At 38.8% G+C, this 13,950-nt stretch overlaps 1 protein-coding gene across 6 annotated transcripts in view; it reads left to right on the top strand.

The window, feature by feature from the left end:
• HERPUD2 (HERPUD family member 2) overlaps positions 1-13,950 on the top strand; it is a 64,726-nt gene that overhangs the window by 29,716 nt on the left and 21,060 nt on the right. The window lies entirely within an intron of this gene.

Here is a 13,950-nt window from a genome sequence, read left to right as displayed (position 1 = left end):
TTGCAGTAATTAAAGTACATTTTAAATTTATTCATATATTTGATTTTGTATTTTGAGAACTAGAGGGTTAAGAAGAGCACTGCTTTTCAAACCTGGCTGCACATGAGAATCATGTAGGGCAGTGCTTTCAATCTTGAATGTTTGTCCTAATCACCGGGAGACCTTGTTGAGCTGCAGGTTTGTATTCAATAGGTATGATGGGGCCTGAGAATCTGCATTTCTGACAAGCTCCCAGATGATGCTAATGCTTCTGATGTTTGGACCACACTTTGAATAGCAAGGATCTACGTAACTAATTTTTTTTTACTCAGTCTCACTATAGATCTACTCAATTTAGTGTTTAGGGGGAATGTGGTTGAGTGAAGGTATACTTGGAAGAGTACAGAGCCCAGCAATCTGTTTTTAAAAGTTTTTAAACGTTCCACAAGTGTTTCTAATCAACTTGGTAACAACTGTGCTAGAGTAAAACCATGATGTATTACAGGGATATGCTAATCTTGCTGCATGTTGTCCAGAATCTTTGTTGTATTGAGAGTTTTATAAAGCAGTTTTCTTAAGAAGCTTGCCATAGTCACCCTATATTTAGCAATTACAGCAGGCCCCTTGGGTTAGGCACTTCCAGAGGAAATGCAGCCACAGGTAAAGCAGCTTAGAGAGTAGGATCTTGGAGAACATGGTTTGGACCAGGGTTGTGTCTGAAAGCAGACTGTTTTACTGGGGTATTATTGTTTGTTATTTTTGAGGTAAAGGAAGCTTGAGTAACAGATAGTGATAATTTCTGTGTTGCGTATCAAGCCATGGGGCTGCAGTGTGTGGCACTGGTCTGGATCCATGATGATGGAGCTAGAAATGAGAATATGGCTAGGACCTCAGAATTGTAATGTAGGTGGTGTAACAAAGGAGTAGCTATTGACTGCTGTGCTCAACAGGACAGCATAAACACTCAGGTACTTTTTACTTAGAACTTTAAACTTAATTCAGTTATTAATACAGAAAAACAAAGCTGAATATATAGCAAATAGAAGAGAACTAATTTGTCTCAGATTTCTTAAATGTGAAGCCTTTTCTTTCAAAATAAGTGTTTAGATGAGGCTGGTTGTAGACTTTCATAAAGTACCTGTGAAACTATTTTTGTTTTCAGAAAGTGATTACTATTAATATAAACCAAGATTTACTTGTAAAAAGCAGTGTTCTCAGGGTTTATATTATGGAACAGTAGCTTCAAATACTTTGTCTTATGACAGTAATTCACTTCCTTTTTCACAGAGTAAGTTCCTCTCAGTTTATACAGAGTGATTTTACTTATTTTATTTGGTGGTAGTGGTGGAAGGTGGGAGTATTATAAATAAGCCTGGAAAAATATATAGTGCCACATTAATAGTGGTTATCTCTGGATAAAATTTATAACTCTTTCTCCTACTTACAGTGAATATATTTTGTAATAAACAAATCAAGCTTATAAGATTACAGGTCTTCAGAATAAGACCATAGATACATTGGTAAAAGATTAATAATTTCTCTAAACTAGGCTATTGAGAAAATTAATAAACATAAAAGACAAAAGCATTCAGCTCTTCGAAGTATATTAAGCTGATTAGAAAAATCTGAAATAGGTGGCGCCAAGATGGCCGAATAGGAACAGCTCCAGTCTGCAGCTCCCAGCATGAACGATGCAGAAGATGGGCGATTTCTGCATTTCCAACTGAGGTACCAGGTTCGTCTCACTGGGGCTTGCCAGACAAGTAGGTGCAGCCCATGGAGCAGGGCGGGGCATCGCCTCACCTGGGAAGTGCAAGGGGTCGGGGAATTCCCTTTACTAGAAAAGGGAAGCCGTGAGAGACTGCACCTGGAAAATCGGGACACTCCCACCCTAATACTGCACTTTTCCAACGGCCTTAGCAAACGGCTCACCAGGAGATTATATCCCGCGCATGGCTCAGAGGGTCCCATGCCCAAGGAGCCCTGCTCATTGCTAGCACAGCAGTCTGAGATCAAACTGCAAGGCGACAGCGAGGCTGAGGGAGGGGCATCTGCCATTGCTGAGGCTCGAGTACATAAACAAACTGGCCAGGAAGCTCGAACTGGGTGGAGCCCACCTCAGCTCAAGGAGGCCTCCCTGCCTCTGTAGACTCCACCTCTAAGGGCAGGGCATAGCTGAACAAAAGGCAGCAGAAACTTCTTCAGACTTAAATGTCCCTGTGTGACAGCTTTGAAGAGAGTAGTGGTTCTCCCAGCACTGAGTTTGAGATCTGAGAACGGACAGACTGCCTCCTCAAGTGGGTCCCTGACCCCCGAGTAGCCTAACTGGGAGGCATCTCCCAGTAGGGGGGCAACTGGCACTTCATAAGGCTGGGTGCCCCTCTGAGATGAAGCTTCCAGAGGAAGGATTAGGCAGCAACATGAGCTCCTTGCCAGCAGCGGAACAAAGCTGTATGGAGAATGACTTTGACGAGTCGAGAGAAGGCGGCTTCAGACAATCGGTAATAACAAACTTCTCCCAGCTAAAGGAGGATGTTTGAACCCATCACAAAGAAGCTTAAAAACCTTGAAAAAAGAGTAGACAAATGGCTAACGAGAATAAACAGTGTAGATAAGTCCATAAATGACCTGATGGAGCTGAAAACCATGGCACGAGAACTACGTGATGCATGCACAAGCTTCAGTAGCTGATTTGATTAAATGGAAGAAAGGGTATCAGTGATTGAAGATCAAATGAATGAAATGAAGTGAGAAGAGAAGTTTAGAGAAAAAAGAGTAAAAAGAAATGAACAAAGCCTCCAAGAAATATGGGACTATGTGAGAAGACCAAATCTACATCTGATTGGTGTACCTGAAAGTGATGGGGAGAATGCAACCAAGTTGGAAAGCACTCTTCAGGATATCATCCAGGAGAACTTCCCCAACCTAGTGAGGCAGGCCAACGTTCAAATTCAGGAAATACAGAGAACACCACAAAGATACTCCTCGAGAATAGCAATTCCAAGACACATAATTGTCAGATTCACCAAAGTTGAAATGAAGAAAAAAATGTTAAGGGCAGCCAGAGAGAAAGGTCTCATTACGCACAAAGGGAAACCCATCAGACTAACAGCTGATCTCTCGGCAGAAACTCTACAAGCCAGAAGAGAGTGGGGGCCAATATTCAATATTCTTAAAAGAATTTTCAACCCAGAATTTCATATTCAGCCAAACTCAGCTTCATAAGTGATGGAGAAATAAAATCCTTTACAGACAAACAAATGCTGAGAGATTTTGTCACAACCAGGCCTGCCTTACAAGAGCTCCTGAAGGAAGCACTAAAACACGGAAAGGAACAACCGGTACCAGCCCTGCAAAAACATGCCAAATTGTAAAGACCATCTATACTAGGGAGAAACTGCATCAACTAATGAGCAAAATAACTAGCTAACATCATAATGACAGGATCAAATTCACACATAATAATATTAACCTTAAATGTAAATGGGCTAAATGCTCCAATTAAAAGACACAGACTGGCAAATTCGATAGAGTCAAGACCCATCTGCTGTATTCAGGAAACCCATCTCACGTGCAGAGACACACATAGGCTCAAAATAAAGGGATGGAGGAAGATCTACCAAGCAAATGGAAAACAAAAAAAGGCAGGGGTTGCAGTCCTAGTCTCTGATAAAACAGACTTTAAACCAACAGATCAAAAGAGACAAAAGGCCATTACATAATGGTAAAGGGATCAATTCAACAAGAAGAGCTAACGATCTTAAATATATATGCACCCAATACAGGAGGACCCAGATTCATAAAGCAAGTCCTTAAAGACCTACAAAGAGACTTAGACTCCCACACAATAATAATGGGAGACTTTAACACCCCACTGTCAACATTAGACAGATCAACGAGACAGAAAGTTAACAAGGATATCCAGGAATTGAACTCAGCTCTGCACCAAGCAGACCTAATAGACACCTGCAGAACTCTCCACTCCAAAACAACAGAATATACATTCTTGTCAGCACCACATCACACCTACTCCAAAATTGACCACATAGTTGGAAGTAAAGCACTCCTCAGCAAATAAAAGAACAGTAAATTATAACAAATTTACTCAGTAAAAGAACAGAAATTATAACAAACTGTCTCTCAGACCACAGTGCAATCAAACTAAAGCTCAGAATTAAGAAACTCAGTCAAAACCGCTCAACTACATGGAAACTGAACAACCTGCTCCTGAATGACTACTGGGTACATAACGAAATGAAGGCAGAAATAAAGATGTTCTTTGAAATCAATGAGAACAAAGACACAACATACCAGAATCTCTGGGACACATTTAATGCAGTGTGTAGAGGGAAATTTATAGCACTAAATGCCCACAAGAGAAAGCAGGAGAGATCTAAAATTGACACCCTAACATCACAAAAGAACTAGAGAAGGAAGACCAAACACATTCAAAAGCTGGCAGAAGGCAAGAAATAACTAAGATCAGAGCAGAACTGAAGGAGATAGACACAAAAAACCCTTCAAAAATATCAATGAAGCCAGGAGCTGGTTTTTTGTAAAGATCAACAAAATTGATAGACCACTAGCAAGACTAATAAAGAACAAAAGCGAGAAGAATCAAATAGACACAATAAAAAATGATAAAGGTGATATCACCACCGATCCCACAGAAATATGGCCATCAGAGAGTACTATAAACACCTCTACGCAAATAAACTAGAAAATCTAGAAGAAATGGATAAATTCCTTGACACATACACCCTCCCAAGACTAAACCAGGAAGAAGTTGAATCCCTGAATAGACCAATAACGGGTTCTGAAATTGAGGCAATAATTAATAGCCTACCAACCAAAAAAAGTCCAAGACCAGACGGATTCACAGCTGAATTCTACCAGAGGTACAAAGAGGGGCTGGTTCCATTCCTTCTGAAACTATTCCAATCAATAGAAAAAGAGGGGATCCTCCCTAATTCATTTTATGAGGCCAGCATCATCCTGATACCAAAGCCTGGCAGAGACACAACAAAAAAAGAGAATTTTAGACCAATATCCCCGATGAACATCGATGTAAAAATCCTCAATAAAATACTGGCAAACTGAATCCAGCAGCACATCAAAAAGCTTATCCACCACGATCAAGTCAGTTTCATCCCTGGGATGCAAGGCTGGTTTAACATATGCAAATCCATAAACATAATCCATCCTATAAACAGAACTAAAGACAGAAACCACATGATTATCTCAATAGATGCAGAAAAGGCCTTTACAAAATTCAACAGCTCTTCATGCTAAAAACTCTCAATAAATTAGGTATTGATGGGACGTATCTCAAAATAATAAAAGCTGTTTATGACACACCCACAGCCAATATCATACTGAATGGGCAAAAACTGGAAGCATTCCCTTTGAAAACTGGCACAAGACAGGGATGCCGTGTCTCACCACTCCTTTTCAACGTAGTGTTGGAAGTTCTGGCCAGGGCAATCAGGCAAGAGAAAGCAATAAAGGGTATTCAATTAGGAAATGAGGAAGTCAAATTGTCCCTGTTTGCAGATGACATGATTGTATATTTAGAAAACCCTATCATCTCAGCCCAAAATCTCCTTAAGCTGATAAACAACTTCAGCAAAGTCTCAGGATACAAAATCAATGTGCAAAATTCACAAGCATTCCTATACACCAATAACAGACAGACAGACAGAGAGCCAAATCATGAGTGAACTCCCATTCACAATTGCTTCAAAGAGAATAAAATACCTAGGAATCCAAATTACAAGGGATGTGAAGGACCTCTTCAAGGAGAACTACAAACCACTGCTCAGCGAAATAAAAGAGGACACAAACAAATGGAAGAACATTCCATGCTCATGGATAGGAAGAATCAATATCGTGAAAATGGCCATACTGCCCAAGGTAATTCATAGATTCAATGCCATCCCCATCAAGCTACCAATGACTTTCTTCACAGAATTGGAAAAAACTAAAGTTCATATGGAACCAAAAAAGAGCCCGCATTGCCAAGTCAGTCCTAAGCCAAAAGAACAAAGTTGGAGGCATCACGCTACCTGACCTCAAACTATACTACAAGGCTACAGTAACCAAAACAGCATGGTACTGGTACCAAAACAGAGATATAGACTAGTGGAACAGGATAGAGCCCTTGGAAATAATACCACACATCTACACCCATCTGATCTTTGACAAACCTGACAAAAACAAGAAATGGGGAAAGGATTCCCTATTTTATAAATGGTGCTGGGAAAACTGGCTAACCATATCTAGAAAGCTGAAACTAGATCCCTTCCTTACACCTTATACAAAAATCAATTCAAGATGGATTAAAGACTTAAATGTTAGACCTAAAACCATAAAAACCCAAGAAGAAAGCCTAGGCAATACCATTCAGGACATAGGCATGGGCAAGGACTTCATGTCTAAAACACCAAAAGCAATGGCATCAAAAGCCAAAATTGACAAATGGGATCTAATTAAACTAAAGAGCTTCTGCCCAGCAAAAGAAACTACCATCAGAGTGAACAGGCAACCTACGGAATGGGAGAAAATTTTTATAATATACCCATCTGACAAAGGGCTAATATCCAGAATCTACGAAGAACTTAAACAAATTTACAAGAAAAAAATCAAACAACCCCATCAACAAGTGGGCAAAGTATATGAACAGGCACTTCTCAAAAGAAGACATTTATGCAGCCAATAGACACATGAAAAAATGCTCATCATCACTGACCATCAGCGAAATGCAAATCAAAACCACAACGAGATGCCATCTCACACCAGTTAGAATGGCGATCATTAAAAAGTCAGGAAACAACAGGTGCTGGAGAAGATGTGGAGAAATAGGAATGCTTTTACACTGTTGGTGGGACTGTAAACTAGTTCAACCATTATGGAAGACAGTGTGGCGATTCCTCAAGGATCTAGAACTAGAAATACCATTTGACCCAGCCTTCCCATTACTGGGCATATACCCAAATGATTATAAATCATGCTGGTATAAAGACATATGCACACGTATGTTTACTGTGGCACTGTTCACAATAACCCAAATGTCCATCAATGATAGACTGGATTAAGAAAATGTGGCACATATGAACCGTGGAATACTATGCCGCCATAAAAAAGGATACGTTCATGTCCTTCATAGGGACATGTATGAAGCTGGAAACCATCATTCTGAGCAAACTATCGCAAGGACAGAAAACAAAACACCGTATGTTCTCACTCATAGGTGGGAACTGAACAGTGAGAACCCATAGACACAGGAAGGGGAACATCACACACTGGGGCCTGTTGTGGGGTTGGGGGAGGGCGGAGGGATAGCATTAGGAGATATACCTAATGTAAATGACGAGTTAATGGGTGCAGCAGACCAACATGGCACATGTATACATATGTAACCTGCATGTTGTGAACATGTACCCTAGAACTTAAAGTAAAATAAAATAAAATAAAGGAATAAAAAAAATAAAGATGAAATAGAACAGGAAAAAAGAAAAAAAAGAAAAATCTGAAATATTTTGCCAAAAGTGAGTGTTAAAGTACTGAGCAACAAAGATATTTGAGCTTCACCTAGGGAATCTATTACTAGATGAATAATATTTTATTTTTAATAATGAAGGCAGTATAGCTTAATGATTATACAGATTCTGGAGCCAGCCTGCCTGGGTTTGAATCTTGTGAATCTGGGTTTGAATTTTGTGACTAGTTTGGGCAAGTCTCTTCTCTACTGTGCTTCCATTTTCTCATTATTTGGGGGATAATAGAACTCTTACAGGATTTCTATGTGGTTTAAAAGAGTTAGTGTCCATAAAGTGATTAAAACAGTAACTGGTACATAGTGGTATATTAGCAATTACTTATAAATTCTTTCATCCTTATAAGTGAATGTTGTACATTCAGCAAACATTTATAAGCATCTCTGTGTATGGTACACTAAAACAGTCAAATGAATGCTTGTGTTAGGTTCTAGAAAATAAGTGTTTATATTTGGAGAGAGTATTTGTCGATTTATAAAGCAATTGATGTGACAGTTCAGTAATTAGGTTATTCAGTTCAACAATGAACATGATTTGACTTATTCTCATAGTTGTCATTTTTTCTGATGAAGGCTTTATACTTTAAGTAAATTTTATTTAACATAGTCTTAGCCTTAAAATGTGCAAGAGCAGTAATTTAGTGACCTTGAACAATTTGCTATCAAAATAAAACAGCTCTGCTCTTTGTTTTCAAATTTATGTATAGCTTATAATTAGCTAGTCTGCATGTGTTGTTTACCACCATGTAGGTTAGCGTTCTCAATATTTAGTGAGTGTATTAAAACTGAAAATTGCTCATTTCTGGTCCCTACTCCCTGAGGTTTTGAATCACTAGTTTTGAGATGGTGTTCAGAAGTCTGCCAATCTAACAATACCCTGGGAACCTCGCTTTGGGAAATCCAAATGTAGTTGATTATTTGCCTACCTAGCTCCTGAGAAAACATGAGAAGGACAAAGCAATACATTACCTACAACACTGGCTGTTCATTTACAAAGTTCCATTTGTAAGTCTTGACTGTTTTTGGACTCAGTCTGTTGTGCGGTTTATTTACTCTAACAATTACTGGCTGGTTTATAAAACACCCAGTTTTGTACATTCAGTTTTTCCTGCTGAAATATTAACAGCCTTGTTTTATAACAAATCTGAAAAGCTACTTATTGTACCCATCTATATTGTCTGTTTTGTTATAATTTATTTTTAAAATTGTTATTTGCACATATTTATGGAGTTCATGTGATGATCATTACACATGCATAGAATGTGTAATGATCAAGTCAGGGTATTTACGGTATCCATCACCTAGAGTATTTATCATTTCTGTGTGTTGGTAAGATTTCAAGTCTGCCCTTGCAGCTGTTTTGAAATTTACAGCATTGTTGCTAACTGTAGTCAGCCTACTCTGCTGTATTTATACCCATTAACCAACTTTTCGTCTTCCCTTCATCACCTCACCGCCACCACTCCCAGCACCCTTCCTAGCCCCTTGTGTCTATCAATCTACTCTCTACCTCCATGAGAGGAACTTACTTAGGTTCCATATATGAGTGAGAATATGAAATATATGTTTTTTCTGGCCTGGCTTATTTCACATAACGTAATGACCTCCAGTGCCATTTGTGTTGCTGCAAATGACAGGATTTCATCCTCTTTTATGGCGAAATAGTGTTCTATTGTCTATATATAGCACATTTTCTTATTTGCCCATTAATGAACACTTAGATTGCTTCCATCTTTGCTATTCTGAACAGTGCTGCAGTAAACATGGGAATGCAGGTATCTTTGACATACTTTTCCTTTGGATAAATAGCCAGCTAGTAGTGGGATTGCTGGATCATAGGGTAGTTTTATGTGTAGTGGTTTTTTTCTTTTTTTTTTTGAGACAGAGTCTCGCTGTGTCTCCCAGGCTGGAGTGCAGTGGCGCGATCTCGGCTCACTGCAAGCTCCACCTCCCAGGTTCCTGCCATTCTCCTCCTGCCTCAGCCTCCCTAGTAGCAGGGACTACAGGCGCCCGCCACAGCACCTGGCTAATTTGTTTTTTTTTTTTTTTGTATTTTTTAGTAGAGACAGGGTTTCACAGTGTTAGCCAGGATGGTCTCAATCTCCTGACCTTGTGATCCGCCCTCCTCGGCCTCCCAAAGTGCTGGGATTACAGGCGTGAGCCACCGTGCCCGGCCATTTTTTTTTTTTTTTTTTTTTGAGAGAAGGTCTTGCTCTGTTGCCCAGGCTGGAGTGCAGCAGCATGATCATACTCCTGGGCTCAAGCAATTTTCCCACCTCGGCCTCCTAAAGTACTGGAATTACACGTATGAGCTACCACACCCAAACTGTGTTTAGTTTTTTGAGAAATCTCCATATTGTTTTCCATAGTGGCTGTACTAATTTACATTCCCACCAACAGTGTATAAGAGGTCCCTTTTCTCCCCATCCTAGCCAGTATCTATTGTTTTTTTGTCTTTTTAATAATAGCCATTCTAACAGGGGTAAAATTAAATTTCATTGTGGTTTTGATTTGCATTTCCCTACTGAGTCATGTTGAGCATTTTTTTCATATACCTGTTTGCCATTGTATGTCTTCCTTGAGAAATAGCTATTCATGTCCTTTGCTTACTTTTTAATGGGATTATTTGTTTTATTAACTGTAAGAAGAGTTATATGAGTTCTTTGTATATTCTACATATTAGTTCCTTGTCAGCTGAATAGTTTGCAGGTATTTTCTCCCATTCAGCAGTTGCCTCTTCACTCTGTTGATTGCTTCATTTGCTATGCTTTTTAGTTTAATATAGTCTCATTTGTCTATTTTTGTTTTTGTTGTCTGTGTTCTAGATGTCTTAGCCATAAAATTTTTGATGAGACCTATATCCTGAAGTGTTTCCCCTGTTTTCTTTTAGTAGTTTTATATTTCAGGTCTTCAAAGTTTAAGTCTTTAATCTGTCTTGAGTTGATTTTTTTATATGGTGAGAGAAAGGGGTTCAGTTTTATTCTTCTGCATATGGCTAGCCAGTTTTTCCAGCACCATTTATCGAAGGGAGGGTGTTCTTTCCCCAGTGTATGTTCTTGACACCTTTGTTGAAAATCAGTTGGCTTTTTGAGAAACATTTAGAAAAAAGAAAAAAGGAAAATCAGTTAGTTGTAACTACCTGGATTTATTTCTGTCTTCTCTGTTATGTTCCATTGGTCTTCTGTGTCTATTTTTATACCAATACCATGCTATTTTGGTTACTATAGCCTTGTAATATATTTTCAAGTCAAATAGTGTGATGCCTCCAGCTTTGTTCTTTTGTTCAGGATTACTTTCACTGTTCAGGCTCTTTTTTTGTTCTATATGAATTTTAGGATTTTTTTTCTAATTCTGTAAAAAATGACATTGGTATTTTCATTGAATTTATAGATTGCTTTGGGTAATATGGTAATTTTAATGATATGAGCTCTTCTGATTCATGAGCATAGGGTGTCTTTCCAGTTGTTTATATCCTCTTCAATTTCTTTCATTAGTGTTTTATAGTTTTCCTTATAGAGGTCTTTAACCTACTTGGTTAAATTTATTCCTAAGTATTTTATTGTATTTTTTTTTGTAGCTATTGTAAGGGGGATTGTCTTCTTGATTTATTTATTTCTTTCTTTTTTTATTTTTATTTTTTTGAAATGAAGTTTCACTCTTGTTGCCCAGTCTGGAGTGCAGTGGCACAATCTCAGCTTACTGCAACCACTGTCTCTCTGGTTCAAGAGATTCTCCTGCCTCAGCCTCCCAAGTAAGTGGGATTACAGGTGTCTTCCATGATGCCCGGCTAATTTTTTGTATTTTTAGTAGAGGCAGAGTTTCACCATTATGGCCAGGCTGGTCTCAAACTCCTGACCTCAGGTGATCTGCCCACCTCGGCCTCCCAAAGTGCTGAGATTACAGGCGTGAGCCACCACACTCGGCTCGATTTCTTTCTTAGCTAGTTTGTTTTTGGTGTGTAGAAATGTTACTGATTTTTGTATTTTGATTTTGTATCCTGTAACTTTCCAAATCTAAGAGTTTATTGGTGGAGTCTTTATCTACAAAGAGGGATGGTTTGACTTCCTCTTTTCCAATTTGGCTGCCTTTTCTTACTTTCTCTTGCTTGATGGCTCTGGCTGGGACTCCCAGTACTGTGTTGAAAAAGACTGGTGAAAGTGGGGATCCTTGTCTTTTTCCAGCTCTTAGAGGAAAGGCTTTCAGATTTACTTATTCAGTATGATGTTAGCTGTGGGTTTGTTATATATGGTCTTTTTTATGTTGAGATATGTTCCGTCTATGCCTAGTTTGTTGAGAGCTTTTATTATGAAGGGATGTTGAGATGATCATATGGTTTTTGTCCTTCATTCTGTTGATGTGATGTATCATGTTTATTGATTTGCATCTATTGAATCATTCTTGCATCCCTGGGATAAATCCCATTTGATGATGATGTATTCTCTTTTTGATGTGCTGTTGGATTTGGTTTGCTGTATTTTGTTGAGGATTTTTGTGTCTGTGTTCATCATTGACCTGTAGTTTTGTTGTTTTTGTTGTGTCCTTCTCTGGTTTTAGTATCAGGTTAATGCCTTGTAGAATTCCCTCCTCTTCAATGTTTTAGAGTAGTTTGAAGAGAATTGGTGTTAATTCTTCTTTATAAGATTGGTCAAGGCTGGGCACAGTGGCTCATGCGTGTAATCCCAGCACATTGGGAGGCTGAGGTGGGTGGATTGCTTGAGGCCAGAAGTTTTGAGACCAGCCTGGGCAACATTGTGAAACCCTGTCTCTACTAATGCAAAAATTAGCTGGGCGTCGTGGCGCATGCCTATAATCCCAGCTACTTGGGAGGCTGAGGCAGGAGCATCGCTTGAACCCAGGAGGTGGAGGTTGCAGTGAGCTGAGATTGCGCCACTGCACTTCAGCCTGGGCAACAGAGTGAGACTCTATCTCAAATAAATAAATAAATAAAACCCACAAAAATTAGTTGGATGTAGTGGTGTATGCCTGTAATCCCAGCTGTTCAGGTAGCTGAAGCATGAGAATCACTTGGACCCAGAAGGTGGAGGTTGCAGTCAGCCAAGATTGCGCCACTGCACTCCAGCCTGGGCAACAGAGCATGATTCTGTCTTTAAAAAAAAAAAAAAAAAAGTTCTGGTCACATTTGGCAGCGAAGCCATCCAATCCTGGACTTTTCTTTGTTGGGAGATTTTTTTTTTTTTTAATTACTGATTCAATCTCATTACTCATTATTGGTCTGTTCAGGTTTTCTGTTTCTTCCTGATTCAATCTTGGCAGGCTGTGTGTATCTAGGAATTTACCCATTTTCTCTAGGTTTTCTAATGTATTAGTGTGTAGTTGTTCATAATAGCTTGGTTTTCTGATGTATTAGTGTGTAGTTGTTCATAATATCTTGATGATTTCTCTTTTATATTTCTGTGGTATCAGTTGTAAGGTTTCCTTTTTCATATCTGACTTTATTTATATGGGTCTTTTTTTTTTCTTTGTTACCTAGATAGTGGTTTATTGATTTTATCTTTTCAAAAAGCCAAGTTTTTATTTTGTTGATCTTTTGTATTGTGTTTTTTCAGTCTATCCTGATCTTTATTATTTCTTTCCCTCTACTAATTTTAGGTTAGGTGGTTCTTGCTTTTCTAGTTCTTGGGGGTGTATTTTTGGATTGTTTATTTAAAATCTTCCTACTTTTTTGATGTGAGCATTTATTGCTATAAACATCTCTCTTAGCACCACTTTTGTCGTATTCCATAGGTTTTGGTATATTGTTTTTTGACTTTCATTTGTTTCGAGAACTTTTTGTTGTTATTTTAGAGACAGTCTCACTCTGTTGACCAGGCTGGAGTGTGGTGTGTGATCCTAGCTCACTGCAGAACTCCTGGGCTGAAACAGTCCTTCTGCCGCAGCCTCCTGAGTAGCTGGGATTACAGGCACATACCACTACACACCACAAACATTTTTTATCTCCTCCTTAATTTCTTCCTTGGCCCAATGGTCATTTAGGAGCATGTTGTTTAATTTCCATGTATTTTGTACAGTTTCCAAAGTTTCTCTTGTTACTGATTTCTAGTGTTATTCCGTTGTGGTCATGAAAGATACTTGATATGATTTTGATTTTTAAAAATTTTTTGAGACTTGTTTTGTGGCCTAACATACAGTCTATTCTGGAGAATGGTCCATGGGCTGATGAGAAGAATGTGTATTCTGTACCTGTTGGATGAAATGTTCTGTAAATGTCTGTTATGTCCATTTGGTCTAAAGTGCAGTTTGAATCCAGTGTTTCTCTAGATGATCTGTGTAATGCTGAGAGTTGGGTGTTGATGTCCCTAGCACTTATTGTATTGGATTCTGTCCCTCCCTTTAGGTCTGATCATGTTTTCTTGATAGAGCTGAGTGGTCTGGTGTTGGATTCATGTATGTTTAGA

Source organism: Pan troglodytes, chromosome 6 (genome assembly GCF_028858775.2).
Source record: "Pan troglodytes isolate AG18354 chromosome 6, NHGRI_mPanTro3-v2.0_pri, whole genome shotgun sequence".
NCBI lineage: Eukaryota > Metazoa > Chordata > Mammalia > Primates > Hominidae > Pan > Pan troglodytes.
Note: the sequence above shows the minus strand (reverse complement) of the source record. Positions and strands in the feature narration are given on the sequence as shown.